Source organism: Bombina bombina, chromosome 3 (assembly GCF_027579735.1).
Source record: "Bombina bombina isolate aBomBom1 chromosome 3, aBomBom1.pri, whole genome shotgun sequence".
Lineage (NCBI taxonomy): Eukaryota > Metazoa > Chordata > Amphibia > Anura > Bombinatoridae > Bombina > Bombina bombina.
This window is the reverse complement of record NC_069501.1, coordinates 783,521,278-783,542,156: the sequence shown is the minus strand read 5'-3', so window position 1 is coordinate 783,542,156 and position 20,879 is coordinate 783,521,278.

The following is a 20,879-nucleotide window of genomic DNA, read 5'->3' as shown; positions in this document are numbered from 1 at the left end:
TGTAATTATTTTAACTATTTTAGCTATTAAATAGTTCTTAACTATTTAATAGCTATTGTACCTGGTTAAAATAGTTACAAAGTTGCCTGTAAAATAAATATAAATCCTAAAATAGCTATAATATAATTATAATTTATATTGTAGCTATATTAGGGTTTATTTTACAGGTAAGTATTTAGCTTTAAATAGGAATAATTTATTTAATAAGATTTATTAAAGTAGCGGCGAGATTCGGTCTGCAGATTAGGGGTTAATAATTGAAGTTAGGTGTCGGCGATGTTAGGGAGGGCAGATTAGGGGTTAATACTATTTATTATAGGGTTATTGAGGCGGGAGTGAGGCGGATTAGGGGTTAATAACTTTATTATAGTAGCGGTGCAGTCCGCTCGGCAGATTAGGGGTTAATAAGTGTAGGCAGGTGGAGGCGACATTGAGGGGGGCAGATTAGGGGTTAATAAATATAATATAGGGGTCGGCGGTGTTAGGGGCAGCAGATTAGGGGTACATAAGGATAAAGTAGGTGGCGGCGATGTGGGGGGACCTCGATTTAGGGGTACATAGGTAGTTTATGGGTGTTAGTGTACTTTAGAGCACAGTAGTTAAGAGCTTTATGAACCGGCGTTAGCCCAGAAAGCTCTTAACTACTGACTTTTTTCTGCGGCTGGAGTTTTGTCGTTAGATTTCTAACGCTCACTTCAGCCACGACTCTAAATACCGGCGTTAGAAAGATCCCATTGAAAAGATAGGATACGCAAATGACATAAGGGGATCTGCGGTATGGAAAAGTCGCGGCTGGAAAGTGAGCGTTAGACCCTTTCCTGGCTGACTCTAAATACCGGCGGTAGCCCAAAACCAGCGTTAGGAGCCTCTAACGCTGGTTTTCACGGCTGCCGCCCAACTCTAAATCTAGGCCTAAGCTAGCTACAATATAACTAATAATTACATAGTAACTATCTTAGGATTTATATTTATTTTACAGGCAACTTTGTATTTATTTTAACTAGGTACAATTGTTATTAAATAGTTATTAACTATTTAATAACTACCTAGCTAAAATAACTACAAAATTACCTGTAATATAAATACTAACCTAAGTTACAATTACACCTAACACTACACTATCATTAAATAAATTAAATTAATTAACTACAATTACCTAACATTAAATAAAATTAGCTAAAAATAACTAAATTACAGAAAATTAAAAAAAATTACAAGAATTTTAAACTAATTACACCTAATCTAAGCCCCCTAATAAAATAAAAAGCCCCCCAAAATAATACAATTCCCTACCCTAAACTAAATTACAAATAGCCCTTAAAAGGGCCTTTTGCAGGGCATTTCCCCAAAGTAATCAGCTCTTTTACCTGTAAAAAAAAGAAATACAATACCCCCCCAACATTACAACCCACCACCCCTACTCTGGTGGGTAGCAATCCGCTGCCTGCATTTAACATTGCACACAAGCGCTCCTTTGCGCTCGCGTGCAACCGCGCCTCCTGCCCGCGCACAGCCAATCACGTGTAGGCAGGAGCTGTGAATATCTCCGGTCGGTAGAAACCGGGGAGATTGAAATTCTCCACCTAAGAGTACTTCCAGTTTCACTATAATTTTTCCTCATCCTGACCCGGCAGCCTCTTCATACTTATCACACGATGACTTGTTCACTGTTTGATAAAGAACCACTGACTTAATAGTTAGACTTTAGTAATATACAAAATAATGCTTTATGGTGGAATAACTTAAAGGGACATGAAAGTCAAAATCAAACATTTGTGATTCAGATAGAGAATGCAATTGATAAAAACTCTCCAATTTACTTCTATTATCAAGTTGACTCTTGGGGGTCCATTTATGTCCCTATTCAGCATTGCACAAGCAGTTCTAGTGAACTGCCTGTGCAATACTGCCCCCTGCAGATTCGCGGCCGCTAGCAGGGGCTGTCAATCAGCCCGATCGTATAGGATCGGGCGGATTGCTGTACTCCGCCTCAGAGGTGGCGTATGAGTTAAGGACCAGCGGTCTATAGACTGCTGCTTCTTAACTGATCTTTCCGGCGAGCCTGAAGGCTCGCACGGAAACAGGGTGAATTGACCCAATTCCGCCAATAATAAATTGACCCCTTGGAAGAATCAGGAGAGTTCTAGTGTCTTGAACACTATATGGAAGCAGTGGTTTCAACAATATTTGTAGCAATATTATACATTGTTGCAAACACTGGTGTCATATAGTGCTTAAGATGCATGCTTCTGAGCGCATAAAGATCTATTGTAAAAATGGTTTGTTGAAATTATATTAATCATTAGTTGTTTGAATCTGATAGAAGAATTATCTGTAAAAGAGCTAGTGCAAATAAGCAATTGGAAATGCACAATTGCTTATTTTTTGATGAGTTTCTTTTTATGTGCACACTTTCTGAGGCAACCAGCGCCTATTGAGCATGCGCAAGTGTTCCTAGATCTTATATATACGTATATTATTCTATGATTGGCTGGGAGCTGTAACATGATACAGGGAAATGAAAGTAAGCTTTGAAGTTTGAAAGAAAAAAATTCTACTGCTCATTTGAAATTCAAAGAAAGTGTTATATTTTTTTATTACACATTTGTTGACTATGCAATTCTGCTCACTTAAAGGGACAGTAAACATCTTGAGAGTTGTATATAAAATGTTTTTTTTATGCATAATGAAACAACGTTGCAATATATTTTCATTGTTTATTTTGTTCCCTTTTTAGGGATTACTCTGATACATATCTGTCCCTAATTGGCTTTATCAGTTAACTGCAAAGTAATGCATTTCATACTAACATGACTGTTGCTAGCCTTGTTGTCTGTGGACTAAAGACCAGATTGGCTCTTCCAAATAAGGCAAATAGTATGTGGAGTTTGGCTATTGAAAAATAATCACAGTAAAAAGAATGTTAATTTGTTTTACATTAAACCTTGGCTGATATGTTATTCTATAGCAACACAACTTCAATGTCTTGCAATTATTGTATGTATTTGTGTATGTGTGTGTGTGTGTGTGTGTGTGTATATACTGTGTATATATATATATATATAATTCTATATGTATATTTATTATATTTATATGTATATCCACAACCAACCACATACACATATACAAAGTGAGAGGATTCAATTAATTAATTAATCTTAGTATTAGTGTTTTATTTTATAGATGAAGTAACAATGAATATTAAAAGATAGGCTTCTGAGAGTTTTCTCTCTTCCTTACTTCTGGAGCAATGTTGAACAATTCTATAGTATAGAATTTACAAATAATACAATAAACGCAGAATATTATTTGGTTCTGGCTAGGCCACTATTAGTATTTGTAGGGCCCTGAACAAGACAAATGTGTAGGGACCCTAAGCTCAGCCCACTTATTCTCCTCCCCCTGTATTCTCTGCCTCCTGTATGGACCACACTTGTCCCAACATTTAGTCTATCCAATATTAAGAATAACACTATATATTCCACCTCCTTATAGAATAAACACTTGTTCATAAACTAAATACTTGACGTAGATTGATCCTTCTCATACCTTCTTCCCCCTCCCCCACCCCACCCCCCTCACAAAGTACAGGACCCAGGGTGGGTGCCCCTTTCACCTAGTTGTTGGTTGAAATATAGTGCTGGGTGTTATTATACTGATGCAGATACCACTGATTCTATAACCAGCCCTCCTCTGCCTATCCCTGATAATGACACAGTAGTGACACTGGCACATGGGTATAGCCAGACAAGGGCTGGTTATAGGGTCAGTGGTATCTGCATCAGTATAATAACACCCAGCACTATATAATGACACAGTAGTGACACTGGCACATGGGTATAGCCAGACAAGGGCTGGTTATAGAATCAGTGGTATCTGCATCAGTATAATAACACCCAGCACTATATAATGACACAGTAGTGACACTGGCACATGAGTATAGCCAGACAAGGGCTGGTTATAGGGTCGGTCGTATCTGCATCAGTATAATAACACCCAGCACTATATAATGACACAGTAGTGACACTGGCACATGGGTATAGCCAGACAAGGGCTGGTTATAGGATCAGTAGTATCTGCATCAGTATAATAACACCCAGCACTATATAATGACACAGTAGTGACACTGGCACATGAGTATAGCCAGACAAGGGCTGGTTATAGGGTCGGTCGTATCTGCATCAGTATAATAACACCCAGCACTATATAATGACACAGTAGTGACACTGGCACATGGGTATAGCCAGACAAAGGCTGGTTATAGGATCAGTAGTATCTGCATCAGTATAATAACACCCAGCACTATATAATGACACAGTAGTGACACTGGCACATGAGTATAGCCAGAGGAGGGCTGGTTATAGGATCAGTGGTATCTGCATCAGTATAATAACACCCAGCACTATATAATGACACAGTAGTGACACTGGCACATGGGTATGGCTAAAGGAGGGCTGGGTATAAAATCAGTGGTATCTGCATCAGTATAATAACACCAAGCACTATAAAATAATGTTTTTAATTTCAAATGTACCTTGGTGTCCTTCACTAAGATCTATACTTTGGAAAATGTCCGCCACAGCCTTTGTCTGTGCCTATCCCTGGTTGAAACCTGGAGAATACTAACAATAATTTGTCTTTTAGTATGCAATATTAGTCAACTGCAAAAAGTAGTATTGCTTACTGCAGTACTAATTGAGATATTGGTCTCATTAGAAGCTGTAATGGGTGTCAGCTAGATTTTGTATATTGTCATGCTAAAAAAGGTTGTAAATCAATGCAATGAAAAAGGCTCATATTCATAAATCCTACAATGTGTTTATAGCTACACAGCAAGCTGATCTGGATGTATATTATTTTACAGACTGAAAATTCACTAACTGCAGACAAATATACTCATTTTATTCAGGGAAAGTAGACTCCTACACATGTTGGTTCTGTTTTTAGAAGATGAAGCTTCACTTACATAAATACATGAGCCGCAGTTTGATGACTCACTGTTTTGGATACAAGTTTAAATACGTATTCCATGTATACTAGGTGTATGCAATTAAAATGTCACATCCAGCTATATTAAGTGCAAAATAATTTCAGGTTTATGATGTCAGTGACTCAGAAACAAAATACAAGAAAATATGGTCTAAAACCCTTTAGTTTACTTCTAATCCATTTTAGACCTGGCCGGCTGCACCCTTGTGCTAAAATTATAAGAAAGGTACAAATCAAGTCATTATGAACCAACAAATAATATTTACAGAATGTCATAAGATCATGTTTAATTTCCTGTTTATTGCAGGATGACACTGAATGTCTGTGTGTCACTGTCAATAAAAAACATCATATGTAAGTTATTACATTTTTATATCACTAAAATACCAGTTTATGACTGAGAGCACTGTTTTAAAAAAATATATGGTTGTTTCGGAAAAATATATCACTGCAATGAGCTGTTTTATATAATCAGTTAGATGTCTACATACTTCCTCACACTGTAGCTGTGTAATGGAATCAGAGGTTTATAGGCAATTACCTTCTCAGAACACTGCAAGAATAAAATAACACGTTTATTTTTTGTGTTCAAAACTAGTATGAGTCCATACTTCTGTAACTCACTTCAACTAAAACAATTTACGTAAACAAATATCTTAGTATTTACAAAAATGTATGTACTGTTATATAATCTTTCATGCAACAGATATTTTATTAACTCATATGTCCCTTTAATTAGATGCTGATTAGCTCAAATTTTTAATGCAGATTAACCAACCCATTATATTGAGTCACTGTAACGGGGCAGTGTATCCCTGAATTTCAGAAAGGCTATTAAAGGGATTTATTCTTTATTACTTATTGTCACATACTAGGGAAGCATTTTGCAATGGGTTCCACATCTATAAGCTTGTTAGTAGTACATGAAACTTTTAAATAATCATTGTTAGCATCTGAAAATGGCCTCCAAGTTCTGCCCGCAGCTTTCTTTTTGTCCAGGTAGCTGTTTTCTTGTATGACAGTTTAGCAGTGCATGTTTAATATTTTTTTAGTAAGCTATTTCAAACTGCACATGCACAAATCAGAGTGTTCGAGTAGGAAAACGTATTTAAGAGTCGATTGCGATTGGAGAAACTTAACATATCAAAACATACACTCAGTAGGTGGGTGGGGCTTGCCGTGCATTTTTGGATGTTAAAAAACAATAATTATTTAATAGTCTCATGTGCTCCCTGCCTATATCACACACAAACACATACTCACAACCATAAAGACACCCACCCACACACACATTTTAAAGATGCACAAACTGGCAGCTGCCCAAAACTGCAGCTTCAGATTAGAGAAGCATTTTGAAGAACGCTGCTTTGTTTTTTTATTATTATTATTATATAGTATTATTAAAAATGATTATACATACTGTAAAAAAAAAAAATAATAATATGTATACTGTATATTCTATGGATTATTTAGATTTTTTTACAGTATGTATAATAATGTTTAATAATTATTATTCATATGTTTTATTATTTTATATTTAATATTTAAAAAATGCGCTTTGAGATTTGTAATTCCCCCACACTGCTTTAGACCTAAAGTACAAAACACAAATCCCGTTACATATATTTTACATTCCTATGTTCGTGCAACAGTTAGCGCGCCACTTTAACCAGCTTTAACTTTTAGTGACTAAGTCAATTTAAAGTATACATTTTCATAAGCACATTGATATGCTTATATTTCTATAACACACAGGCTAGAAATAATGTGTGGGAGATTTAGGATACAGTTTGGAGCTAAATGCCAGTGATAAAGAAAAATGCCAATACTGTTTTGAAACTACTTCCTCCTTCCATGGCTGAGTTAGAGAGTTGGAGTGAGAGGGCGATAGGGAAAGAGGGGAAAGTGAGATAGAGGGGGAGGGAGAGATGGGAATGAAAGAGGTTTATAAGAGGGAGGAGTGTTAGAAGTGGGTCAGAGTATAGCGTAAGGAGAGATATGTGGAGAGAAGGTGAGGAAGTTAACGAAAACCGGAGGGAGGGAATCCGACCGCAGGGCAATTAAGATTGGGGCTCTTAACTGACCAACAATAGTTATGGCTGGGGGGAAGGTAGGAAAGTTAGATAAGAAAGCAGGGATAGGGATTGGAGGAGAGCGAGATAAGAAAAGCAGGAGGGCGTGTTAGCTGAGAGGGCATATAAGGAAGGGGGACAGGAAGTAATGCTCATAATAATTGTGTTTTTTCTATTTCAGGTAGAACATTTTTTCTGAAGTTGGCTGCAAGAAACAGGAAGATCCCAAAAAAAATTCCTCAACGGCGACAACACCATCTGGTGGACTAGAGCAATCCAGGCCCACAGGAAGCTGAAGAAGCTGGAGAAGGAAAAGAGCAAGAAAGCGCAGGCGGAACAAGTAGCAGGGATCGGTGAGATACTCGGTGCAGTGCTCGAACCGCAAGCGGTAACAGGAGGGGGAGCAGAGAAAACCAAGGTAAGCACCATGGTGGGCACAGAGAAGCGACCAAGAAAGTCAGGTAGGCAAGTTGCACCAGACGGTGCTCGCAGTGACGTACCCCTATTTTTGGAGGATTCCGATAGCAGTGTGGGGGGTCCCCGAGTTATTTAGGGCCAAGGTTAGCATTAAGGGTGCTCTGGAGGGGCAGCGTGCGGCGACAGAGCCCCAATTCATGCCCAGTAGCAGCAGCAGGAGGGCAGAGGCTAGGCGTGGCAATAGTATCCACAAGATAGGTGGGCAGGGTCACACCACATGCGGGGGCAGGGCCACGCACGAGAGGGTCAAATATCGCACGATTACAGCGGCCATCTTGGGACTCAAGCAATGAGCATGGGGGATCTCATACCCTGAGTACCCAATCACGCCTGTCTTTTATTGTATCCCCAAGATACACAAAAATGCAAACCATCCACCAGGCCGTCCCATAATTGCAGGAATTGGCAGTTTAACTGAAAACTTAGGTAATTATGTGGATTATTTCCTTAGACCATTTCTAAGTACGTTGCCATCATATATCTTGGATACGGTCGATTTTCTAAGAAAAATTGACAGTCTATCAGTCCCCCCAGGAGCCATAATGGCATGCCTGGATGTGGAGGGATTGTACTCGTCAATCCCACACAAGGTTGGCATGCAAGCGTGTAAACATTTTTTGATGATGAGAGGAATACAAACACAGGAACACACTGACTTCGTAATGGAGCTGTTGGAGTTCATACTGACAAATAATGTATTCCTCTTTGATAACAAGGTATATGTACAGCAGCAAGGGACGGCAATGGGGGCAACGTGTGCCCCCACTTATGTGTGTTTACATTTGGGAGCATGGGAGATGGAGGATGTATACCAGAGCCCTCCATTTGAGGAAAACATCCACATATGGCTGAGGTATGTGGATGATATTTTCCTCATATGGGAGGGCTCTGAACAAGGTCTTCTTGACTTTGTAGAAACTCTGAATCAAAATGATAGAAATATCTTTCTCACTCTGCAGTGCAGTAAGGAGGAAATATCCTTTTTTATATAAAGATTAACCTTAATCAGGGCTCAATAGAAACTGAGAATTTCCGCAAGACTACGGTAACAAACAGCTTGCTACTTGCAAGTAGTCACCATCCAGACCATCTCAAAAAGGGGATACCCAAGGGACAGTTCCTCAGACTACGTCGAAACTGTTCAACTAAAACAAAATATTATGAACATGCTACAGAAATAGCAAAACGATTCGTAGACAGAGGGTACTCAAAGAGAGTTGTTAAAAGGGCCCTAAATGAAGCAGCCCACTCAAATCGTGAGCAACTTCTTATGCCTAAGGAAAAAGTTATACAAGGTCCAATCAGACTGATTGCGGACTACAACTGTCATTGGACAGCCTTGAGACTGATACTTGAGAAACACTGGCATGTTTTAACAGGTGATGAAGGGGTCTCTAGGGAGGTGGGAAACCACCCCAATATTACTGCCAGAAGGGCGCCTAACCTCAAAGATAAATTTGTGAGAAGCCAATATGTGTCTCCCAAAAAGGTGTCATATATCTTTTCTCCTGTAGTTGCCCACGTTTCTACGTGGGTAAAACCAGGAGAGCCATAAAAGACCGTATAACAGAGCACTGAGATGATATCAAGAACAAAAATCCCAAAAGTATTGTGGCAAAGCATTTTGAAGATGCTCATGCATGCAATTCTGACTCACTCTCCTTTATTGGCATTGACAGGGGCATCACAAACAATAGGGGGGGTGACAATGATAAAGCCCTTCTCCGCAAAGAATGCAGGTGGATCTCGATTCTAGAAACCCAGATACCTAAAGGGTTAAATGATAGAGTAGACATGGCTTGCTTCTTGTAGATGTAACATAACAAGACTTCCATTAACCAGACATGTATCTAAACTACGATAGTCACAATGTCATACACTAGGATGTTTCAACTATGTATGAGATTAGGGCCGTTTAGTTTAATGGGTGAATTTATTCTCCATTTTTATTATCTTTACTAATATGTATATATATCAGTGATCTAGATATTGACAAAATCTTATACTTTTTTGTTTAAGTATCTTAGCCAAACTGTACTTTCTACAAAATGAGCCTGTTTAACCTCAGGTATGTTGTAGGCAGTTTGTACTTTTTTTTAAACTTTTTTTAATTTCTTTCTCATAGAGGTATTGTATGATCCTTGTTACTCCCCAGTAGGGGCGCATAACCCGGCAAGCTTAAAAGGGAGATGCAATTCTCCCCACGTCATCATGCCCTGACGAAGCCCGACACACTTAGCGGGTGAAATGCGCGTCGGCATCGGACAAGCCGAACCGGAACATGTGGTCTGTGTTGATGCCGGAGAACAGACACACTGCAAGCATTGGCGCTTGATGGATCTCAACCGCAGACTCGTTCAGAGGTCATTAAGGCTTTAAAACAAAGTACCGGCTTGAGGTTATATCTGGAAACAGGTCGTATATTGTTATAACTATTGCCTGATTGATAGGCAAATACTTCAACGAACTTGATACCGCTACCCTGTCGAGGGGTCTATCACAAGTCCTTGACTTTGAAAGGATACTGTAAACCTTGACATATGCTTGATGCACACAGATTATCTATCTACTGACTTGCTATCCTGCACTTAACATCATGCTTTTTCTGCTTTATGGCTAACACATTGCCTGTTTGCATGACTAATCTAAGGACTCTAACTACAATATATGATGACCTACAGCAACTAATGTGATCACAAACTTACTTATCTTGCTGAGTACTTTAATCCTCAATTTTGCCTTTTGTTTCTTTTGCAATTTGACCAAACAAGTGTACATATTCTGGGGCACACTATCAGTAACTACTTAGATCCCATACTTAATTACCTGCCCGGCATTAAGCCTTATACACTAAGGTGCCGTACGCAGCAGGGTGTAGTAGTTTGGTTGTTGTTCCCCACCAATATAATATATATTTATATTATGTATGTACGATGAGATGCCTAACAACTTGCTATGTGTTGATGTATGAGGTTCAAAATCACATAATATTTAACCTGGCGCATATCGTTGAAAAGGTTAATTTTTGCATGCAATTTTCCTGTACAGGCACCAACACTGTCCCCTGACCGGTCAGGTTTGAATGTTAACTTATTTTATCAATACCTATTTTTTCATGTTGAATATATATACTATTTTTGTATTTTTTTGCATTGTAAATTCATTGCTACACAAACTAGGAGATTTATTTTAAAGGGTGTTAGAGATCACCCTCTCTTCTAGCAATCCAAGCCTTTTTTTGGATACACCATTAAAGTACCTTTGTTTCAAATGAGCTAAATAAAAATTCTCTAAAAGAGTGCTGAATTCCCTGTCTTTAATCCAGGTATATATTTTCCAGGATTTACTCTCTGTATAAACATATATATATATATATATATATATATATATATATATATATATATATATATATACACAGTTGATATATACAGATATATATATAAGAATATCAATTTAAAAATACAAAGGACATTTTCTTCTATATAAAGACCATTGAAATGTAAAATATTTACAGTAAATACACAGTAAAACACATTATTAAATATTATTATAGAGTTATTTAGACACATATATATTTTATAACCCTTTGCAGTCAAATACATGGCCATGTATATGTTCATACACTTCTGCCCTTCACTTAGCCAAGCAAACCTACTTCTCTTCTCTCATATCTACTCTTCCCTCAAACTCTAAACGACTCTTCTCCAACTTTAACTCTCTCCTCTACCCACCTGCTCCACCACCCCCGTCTGTCTTTAGTGCTCAAGACCTGGCAGACTACTTTTTAAACAAAACACGTACTATCCGAAGCAACATCCCAACACGAACCTACAATATTCCAACAACAGGCCCAATTGCTCCCTCTGCCACCCTCTGTATCTTCCATCCAGCCACTGAGAATGAAGTTTCTTCCTCACTATCTTCCTCACGCCTCACTACCTGCCCACTCGACCCTATCCCTTTCCATCTAATACCCTCCCTATCTTTCACCCTCACTCCTGCTCTTACCCACATCTTCAATCTATCTCTCTCTACCGGCTCATTCCCATCTTCTTTCAAACACGCAAAAGTCAATCCCATACACAAAAAACCCTCCCTGGACCCTAATTCTCCTGAAAGCTACCACCCCATATCACTGCTTCCACTAACATCAAAACTCCTTGAAAAACTAGTTTACAATCACCTAACCCATTTCCTGTCCGCCTACTCCTTGCTTGACCCACTCCAATTCGGATTCTACCTAAAACACTCAACTGAGACTGCCCTTACCAAGGTTACAAATGATCTTCTCTCTGCTAAAAATATTGGTCACTTCTCTATACTTATCTTACTTGACCTCTCAACTGCCTTCAACACAGTTGACCACCCCCTTCTCCTACAGACCCTTACCTCTTTTGGCCTCTGTGACACTGCTCTTTCCTGGATTCACTCCTATCTTTCTCATAGGTCTTTTTATGTGTCATTTGCCGGCGACTCCTCCTCTCCTATGCCTCTGTCTGTTTGAGTACCTCAAGGATCTGTTCTGGGTCCTCTACTCTTCTCCATGTATACTTCTTCGCTGGGTAAACTTATCAACAGAGTTATGGCTTCAAATATCACCTCTATGCTGATGACACCCAGATCTACCTCTCCACCCCTGCTCTCTCTCCCTCTGTCCTTTCTCATGTCAGTGACTGCTTATCTGATATTTCTTCCTGGATGGCCTCTCACCACCTAAAGATTAACATGTTAAAGACTGAGCTCCTTCTTATCCCCCCTCAAGCTCTATGCCGACTTCTAACTTCTCTGTCCCTGTTGATGGCATCACCATTTCCCCATCACCCCAATTCCGCTGCCACACTTGACTCAAATTTATCCTTCATCCTTTTCTGAGCGCTGACACCACAAAGCAAATAATCCACTCCCTTGTTATCTCCCAACTTGACTACTGCAAAAACGTACTCGCTGGCCTTCCTCTTTCCCACCTCTCCCCCCTTCAATCCATCCTAAATTCCTCGGCCAGGCTGATCCACCTTTCCCTTCGATCTATATCTGCTGCACCTCTCTGCGAGTCCCTTCATTTGCTCCCCATTCACAGCAGAATTAAATTCAAAATGCTCACTCTTACATACAAAGCTTTCACCAACGCCGCTCCCCTCTACCTTTCCTCTCTAATACACAAGTATACTCCAGCCCGTCCACTAAGATCCAACAATTACCTGCTCCTTGCATCTACAACTATCACCTCCTCTCATGCTAGACTGCAGGACTTCTGTTGTGCAGCACCTACCCTCTGGAACACTCTCCCTCGTGCTGTCAGGCTTTGCCCTAATCTTCCTTCCTTTAAATGTTCCCTGAAGACTTTTCTGTTCAGGGAAGCCTACCACCCAACTCAATAATAAATTAATTTCACTTACCTAACATTTCCCTCATCTAACTCTGTATTAACATTGTCATGTTCTGTCTCAGGATATCATGTGAGAGCCTCATTGTCTGGAACAGTTGCTTTAAAAGGAAGATTAGTAGAAGCCATACTGATTGAAAATGAAAACAAATTTATTTAAACAAAATACTTAGTTTAAGCAAATACTTGCAGAATATTTAAATATGCTACTCAGGTATGTTAAGACCACATACAGCAGGAGTGAAAATAAACAAACAAAGTAAGCAGAGATGCAGATTCAAAAAGGAAAGTCTTTCTCCTGGTAATAACTGAAATGTAAGATTTGCACAAGGCAGAAAACAACTTGTAAACAGGTAGCAGGTTTAAAGGTAAAGTCTTTCTCCTGGTAATTGCTGAGTGCAGGATTTTGCATAAAGCAGGAAACAAACTTGAAGATTGGTAACAGGTTTAAAGGTAAAGGCTTTCTCCTGGTAATACCTTGTAAACAGGTGCAAAGGAAATCTTTCTCCTGGCAATGGCCAAGTGCAGGAATAGCATAAAGCAGGAAACAAACTTGTAGATTGGTAACAGGTTTAAAGGTAAAGGCTTTCTCCTGGTAATACCTTGTAAACAGGTGCAAAGGTGAAGTCTTTCTTCTGGCAATAGCTGAGTGCAGGAATTTGCATAAAGCAGGAAACAAACTTGAAGATTGGTAACAGGTTTAAAGGTAAAGGCTTTCTCCTGGTAATACCTTGTAAACAGGTGCAAAGGTGAAGTCTTTCTTCTGGCAATGGCCAAGTGCAGGAATAGCATAAAGCAGGAAACAAACTTGTAGATTGGTAACAGGTTTAAAGGTAAAGGCTTTCTCCTGGTAATACCTTGTAAACAGGTGCAAAGGTGAAGTCTTTCTTCTGGCAATAGCTGAGTGCAGGAATTTGCATAAAGCAGGAAACAAACTTGAAGATTGGTAACAGGTTTAAAGGTAAAGGCTTTCTCCTGGTAATACCTTGTAAACAGGTGCAAAGGTGAAGTCTTTCTTCTGGCAATAGCTGAGTGCAGGAATTTGCATAAAGCAGGAAACAAACTTGAAGATTGGTAACAGGTTTAAAGGTAAAGGCTTTCTCCTGGTAATACCTTGTAAAGCAGGTGCAAAGGAAATCTTTCTCCAAAGAAGTACAGGAAACAGGTTCTGACTTGACAAAACAGATCCAATGTGAAGACATTAATGCAGACTAAAAGCCATCCTTAAATAGGGAGGTTTTGCACAGGGTTGGTTCAGATTAATTCCAGAATTGAGAACACCTGTGTGTTGCACAGGTGTAATAACAAGTAAGGCAAATAGTTATTTATCAGATCTTTTAAGTTCCTTGCTATTACTAGAACTGGCTGTGGCTCAACACACAAGCAAACTGACTTGCAAGCAAACAGGAATAGTAACCACAGAGCCACAGGTTCAAATCCCCACACAGCCCTTCTTAGCAGAATGCCTCCCAGACCTTTTCTTTTTCTTTTTAGTCTGGAGGCTTGGTTCATGACAAACATATTTCTCAATCTTGCAGTCCTCACCTCCTGTTTCTCAGCCTCCTACCCTTCTAGATTGTAAGTTCCCACGGGAATAGGGCCCTCAATCCCTCCTGTATGTGTTTGGAAATTTTGTCCTGTCTCTTACAAGTCTTGTATTGTTTAATTTAAATGAATTGTATCCATGGACAGCACTGCGGAATATGTTGGCGCTTCATAAATAAAGTAAATAATATGTAATTCCGGTGACTAATTAATTCTTTGAAAAAATCAGAAGGCCATAAAGGAAGCAAAAATTCACAAGTTAAATGCAAATGTTTTCACATATCGGTATCTAATTTATTTGGAGAAGCAAAACCCCTGTTATGTTCAGAGACAGACTTACAGCCTCAGACAATGATGCTGAAGTTAGCTCCTTATTCGGCCAGCTTCTTATTCAAAAATTGAAGTTAGCTTACTATTCACCCAGCATCCTATTCAGTTAGCTTTTTATTCATGAAAGTAATTATTTATTAAACAACAATTAGCAAATTTAATATGATATATATATTGAAATTTGGCACCAAACATGGCACCATCATTTCCATTCATTTATTTCACTAAATAAGGTACCAAGCTTTTACTTTTGGCTCACTCACATTTGGATTCTTTCATACTAATTGGGCATCCCCCTATATAAAAAAGTTAAAATTAGGTTGAGCCAAAAGAGCTGCTGGTGCAATGCCGCCCCCTGCAGAATCGCGGCCAACCCACTACCTGTCCGTCTACTCCTTGCTTGACCCACTGCAATCCGGATTCCGCCCAAAACACTCAACTGAGACGTCCCTTACCAAGGTTACAAATGATCTTCTCTCTGCTAAAAATATTGACCACTACTCTATACTTATCTTACTTGACTTCTCAGCTGCCTTCGACACAGTTGACCACCCCCTCCTCCTACAGACCCTTAGCTCTTTTGGCCTCTGTGACACTGTTCTTTCCTGGATTCACTCCTATCTTTCTCATAGGTCTTTTTCTGTGTCATTTGCCGGCGACTCCTCCTCTCCTATGCCTCTGTCTGTTGGAGTACCTCAAGGATCTGTTCTGGGTCATCTACTCTTCTCCACCTCTGACACCCTAGAATCCATGCATTTCAATAGGAAATTCTGAATGAGTAGCCAAGCTTTTACTCTATTAAAACCATTTTGGCTCACTCACATTTGGCTTGTTTTATACTAATGAGGCATCACTCTATATAAAAAAATTAAATCTAGCCTAAGCCAAATGATATTGATCATATAATATGGCACCAAACCTGGTACCCTAATTTATATGCATTTCAATGGGAGACTCTGAATAAGTAACCAAGCTTTTACTCTATTAAAAACATTTTGGCTCACTCACATTTGGCTTATTTTATACTAATTGGGTATTCCTCTATATATAAAATGTCAATCTAGCCCGAGCCAAATGATGTTGATCATATAATATGGCATCAAACTTGGCACCCTAGCATCCATGCACTTCAATGGTAAATTCTGAATAAGTAACCAAGCTTTAACTCTTATAAAACCATTTTGGCTCACTTACATTTGGCTTGTTTTATAATAATTGTGCATCCCTCTATATAAAAAAAAAAATTAAATCTAACTTACCCAGATGATACTGACCATAAAATATGGCACCAAACCTGGTACCCTAATTTATATGCATTTCAATGGGAGATTCTGAAAAAGTAACCAAGCTTTTACTCTATGAAAACCATCTTGGCTCACTCTCATTTGGCTTATTTTATGCTAATTGGGCATCCCTCTATATACAAAAAATAATCTAGCCTGAGCCAAATGATGTTGATCATATAATATGGCACTAAACCTGGTACCCTAATTTATATGCATTTCAATAGGAGATTCTGAGTAAGTAACCAAGTTTTTACTCTATTAAAACCATCTTGGCTCACTCACATTTGGCTTGTTTTATGCTAATTGGGCATCCCTCTACAGGGAGTGCAGAATTATTAGGCAAGTTGTATTTTTGAGGATTAATTTTATTATTGAACAACAACCATGTTCTCAATGAACCCAAAAAACTCATTAATATCAAAGCTGAATAGTTTTGGAAGTAGTTTTTAGTTTGTTTTTAGTTATAGCTATTTTAGGGGGATATCTGTGTGTGCAGGTGAATATTACTGTGCATAATTATTAGGCAACTTAACAAAAAACAAATATATACCCATTTCAATTATTTATTTTTACCAGTGAAACCAATATAACATCTCAACATTCACAAATATACATTTCTGACATTCAAAAACAAAACAAAAACAAATCAGTGACCAATACAGCCACCTTTCTTTGCAAGGACACTCAAAAGCCTGCCATCCATGGATTCTGTCAGTGTTTTGATCTGTTCACCATCAACATTGCGTGCAGCAGCAACCACAGCCTCCCAGACACTGTTCAGAGAGGTGTACTGTTTTCCCTCCTTGTAAATCTCACATTTGATGATGGACCACAGGTTCTCAATGGGGTTCAGATCAGGTGAACAAGGAGGCCATGTCATTAGATTTTCTTCTTTTATACCCTTTCTTGCCAGCCACGCTGTGGAGTACTTGGACGCGTGTGATGGAGCATTGTCCTGCATGAAAATCATGTTTTTCTTGAAGGATGCAGACTTCTTCCTGTACCACTGCTTGAAGAAGGTGTCTTCCAGAAACTGGCAGTAGGACTGGGAGTTGAGCTTGACTCCATCCTCAACCCGAAAAGGCCCCACAAGCTCATCTTTGATGATACCAGCCCAAAGCAGTACTCCACCTCCACCTTGCTGGCGTCTGAGTCGGACTGGAGCTCTCTGCCCTTTACCAATCCAGCCACGGGCCCATCCATCTGGCCCATCAAGACTCACTCTCATTTCATCAGTCCATAAAACCTTAGAAAAATCAGTCTTGAGATATTTCTTGGCCCAGTCTTGACGTTTCAGCTTGTGTGTCTTGTTCAGTGGTGGTCGTCTTTCAGCCTTTCTTACCTTGGCCATGTCTCTGAGTATTGCACACCTTGTGCTTTTGGGCACTCCAGTGATGTTGCAGCTCTGAAATATGGCCAAACTGGTGGCAAGTGGCATCTTGGCAGCTGCACGCTTGACTTTTCTCAGTTCATGGACAGTTATTTTGCGCCTTGGTTTTTCCACACGCTTCTTGCGACCCTGTTGACTATTTTGAATGAAACGCTTGATTGTTCGATGATCACGCTTCAGAAGCTTTGCAATTTTAAGAGTGCTGCATCCCTCTGCAAGATATCTCACTATTTTTGACTTTTCTGAGCCTGTCAAGTCCTTCTTTTGACCCATTTTGCCAAAGGAAAGGAAGTTGCCTAATAATTATGCACACCTGATATAGGGTGTTGATGTCATTAGACCACACCCCTTCTCATTACAGAGATGCACATCACCTAATATGCTTAATTGGTAGTAGGCTTTTGAGCCTATACAGCTTGGAGTAAGACAACATGCATAAAGAGGATGATGTGGTCAAAATACTAATTTGCCTAATAATTCTGCACTCACTGTATATAAAAAAAAAATCTAGCTTGAGCCAAATGACATTGATCATATGATATGGCATCAAACCTGGCACCCTAGCATCCATGCATTTCAATGGGAAATTCTGAATAAGTAACCAAGCTTTTACTCTATTAAAACCATTTTGGATCACTCACATTTGGCTTGTTTTATACTAATTGGGCATCCCTCTAAATAAAAAAAAAAATCAATCTAGCCTGAGCCAAACGTAATTGATCATAAAATGTGGCACCAAACCTGGTACTCTAATTTCAATGCATTTCAGTGGGAGATTCTGAACAGGCAACCAAGCTTTTACTATATTAAAACCATCTTGGCTCACTCACATTTGGTTGTTTTATACTAATTGTGCATCCTCTACATAAAAAAAATTCAATCTAGCCTAAGCCAAATGATATTGATCAGAATTTCCCATTGAAATGCATAGATGCTAGGGTGCCAAGTTTGATGCCATATTATATGATCAATATCATTTGGCTCAGGCTAGATTGAATTTTTTTATATAGAGGATGTACAATTAGTATAAAACAACCAAATATGAGTGAGCCCAGATGGTTTTAATACAGTAAAAGCTTGGTTACTAATTCAGAATTGTCCATTGAAATGCATAGATGCTTAGGGTGCCACGTTTGATGCCATATTATATGATCAATATCATTTGGCTCAGGCTAGATTTTTTTTTTTATATAGAGGATGCAAAATTAGTATAAAACAACCAAATGTGAGTGAGCCAAGATGGTTTTAATAGAGTAAAAGCTTGGTTGCTTATTCAGAATCTCCCACTGAAATGCATAGAAATTAGGCTACCAGGTTTGGTGCCATATTTTATGATCAATATCATTTGGCTCATGCTAGATTGATTTTGTTTTATATATAGAGGGATGCACAATTAGTATAAAACAACCAAATGGGAGTGATCCAAGATGGTTTTAATAGAGTAAAATCTTGGTTGCTTATTCAGAATCTCCCACTGAAATGCATAGAAATTAGGCTACCAGGTTTGGTGACATATTTTATGATCAATTACATTTGGCTCAGGCTAGATTGAATTTTTTTATTTAGAGGGATGCCCAATTAGTATAAAACAAGCCAAATGTGAGTGATCCAAAATGGTTTTAATAGAGTAAAATCTTGGTTACTTATTCAGAATTTCCCATTGAAATGCATGGATGCTAGGGTGCCAAGTTTGATGACATATTATACGATCAATAACATTTGACTCATGCTAGATTGAATTTTTTTTATATAGAGGGAAGCCCAATTAGTATAAAACAAGCCAAATGTGAGTGAGCCAAATGGTTTTAATAGAGTAAAAGCTTGGTTACTTATTCAGAATTTCCCATTGAAATACATGGATGCTAGGGTGCCAGATTTGATGCCATATTATATGATCAATTACATTTGGCTCTGGTTAGATTAAATTTTTTAATATAGATGGATGCCTAATTAGCATAAAACAAGCCAAATGTGAGTGAGCCAAGATGGTTTTAATAGAGTAAAAGCTTGGTTACTTATTCAGAATCTCCCTTTGAAATGCATTGACATTATGATGCTAGATTTGGTGGCATTATATCTGATCAATATCATTTGGCTCAGGCTAGATTGAATTTTTTTAAATAGAGGAATGCCCGATTAGTATAAAACAAGCCAAATGTGAGTGAGCCAAAATGGTTTTAATAGAGTAAAAGCTTGGTTACTTATTCTGAATTTCCCATTGAAATACATGTATGCTAGGGTGCCAGGTTTGATGCCATATTATATGATCAATAACATTTGGCTCAGGCTAGAATTAATTTTTTTATATAGAGGGATGCCTAATTAGTATAAAACAAGCCAAATGTGAGTGAGCCAAGATGGTTTTAATAGAGTAAAAGTTTGTTTACTTATTCTGAATTTCCAATTGAAATGCATGGATGCTAGGTTGCTACGTTTGATGCCATATCATATGATCAATGTCATTTGGCTCAATCTAGATTTTTTTTTAAATATAGAGGGATGCCCAATTAGCATAAAACAAGCCAAATGTGAGTGAGCCAAGATGGTTTTAATAGAGTAAAAGCTTGGTTACTTATTCAGAATCTCCCATTGAAATGCATAGAAATTAGGGTACCAGGTTTGGTGCCATATTATATGATCAACATCAGTTGGCTCAGGCTAGATTATTTTTTTGTATATAGAGGGATGCCCAATTAGCATAACATAAGCCAAATGAGAGTGAGCCAAGATGGTTTTCATAGAGTAAAAGCTTGGTTACTTATTCAGAATCTCCTATTGAAATGCATGGATGCTAGGGTGTCAGGTTTGATGCCATATCATATGATCAATGTCATTTGGCTCAGGCTAGATTTTATTTTTTTATATGAGGGGATGCCCAATTAGCATAAAACAAGCCAAATGTGAGTGAGCCAAGATGGTTTTAATAGAGTAAAAGCTTGGTTACTTATTCAGAATCTCCCATTGAAATGCATATAAATTAGGGTACCAGGTTTGGTGCCATATTATATGATCAATATCATTTGGCTTAGTGCTAGATTTAATTTGTTTATATAGAAGGATGCCCAATTAGTATAAAACAAGCCAAATGTGAGTGAGCCAAAATGGTTTTAATAAAGTAAAAGCTTGGTTACTTATTCAGAATTTCCTATTGAAATGCATGGAAGATAGGGTGCCAGATTTGATGCCATATTATATGATCAATAACATTTGGCTCAGGCTAGATTCAATTTTTTTATATAGAGGGATGCCCAATTAGCATAAAACAAGACAAATGTGAGTGAGCCAAGAGGGTTTTAATAGAGTAAAAGCTTGGTTACTTATTCAGAATCTCCCCTTGAAATTCATGGAAATTAGGGTACCAGGTTTGGTGCCATATTATATGATCAATATCATTTGGTTCAGACTAG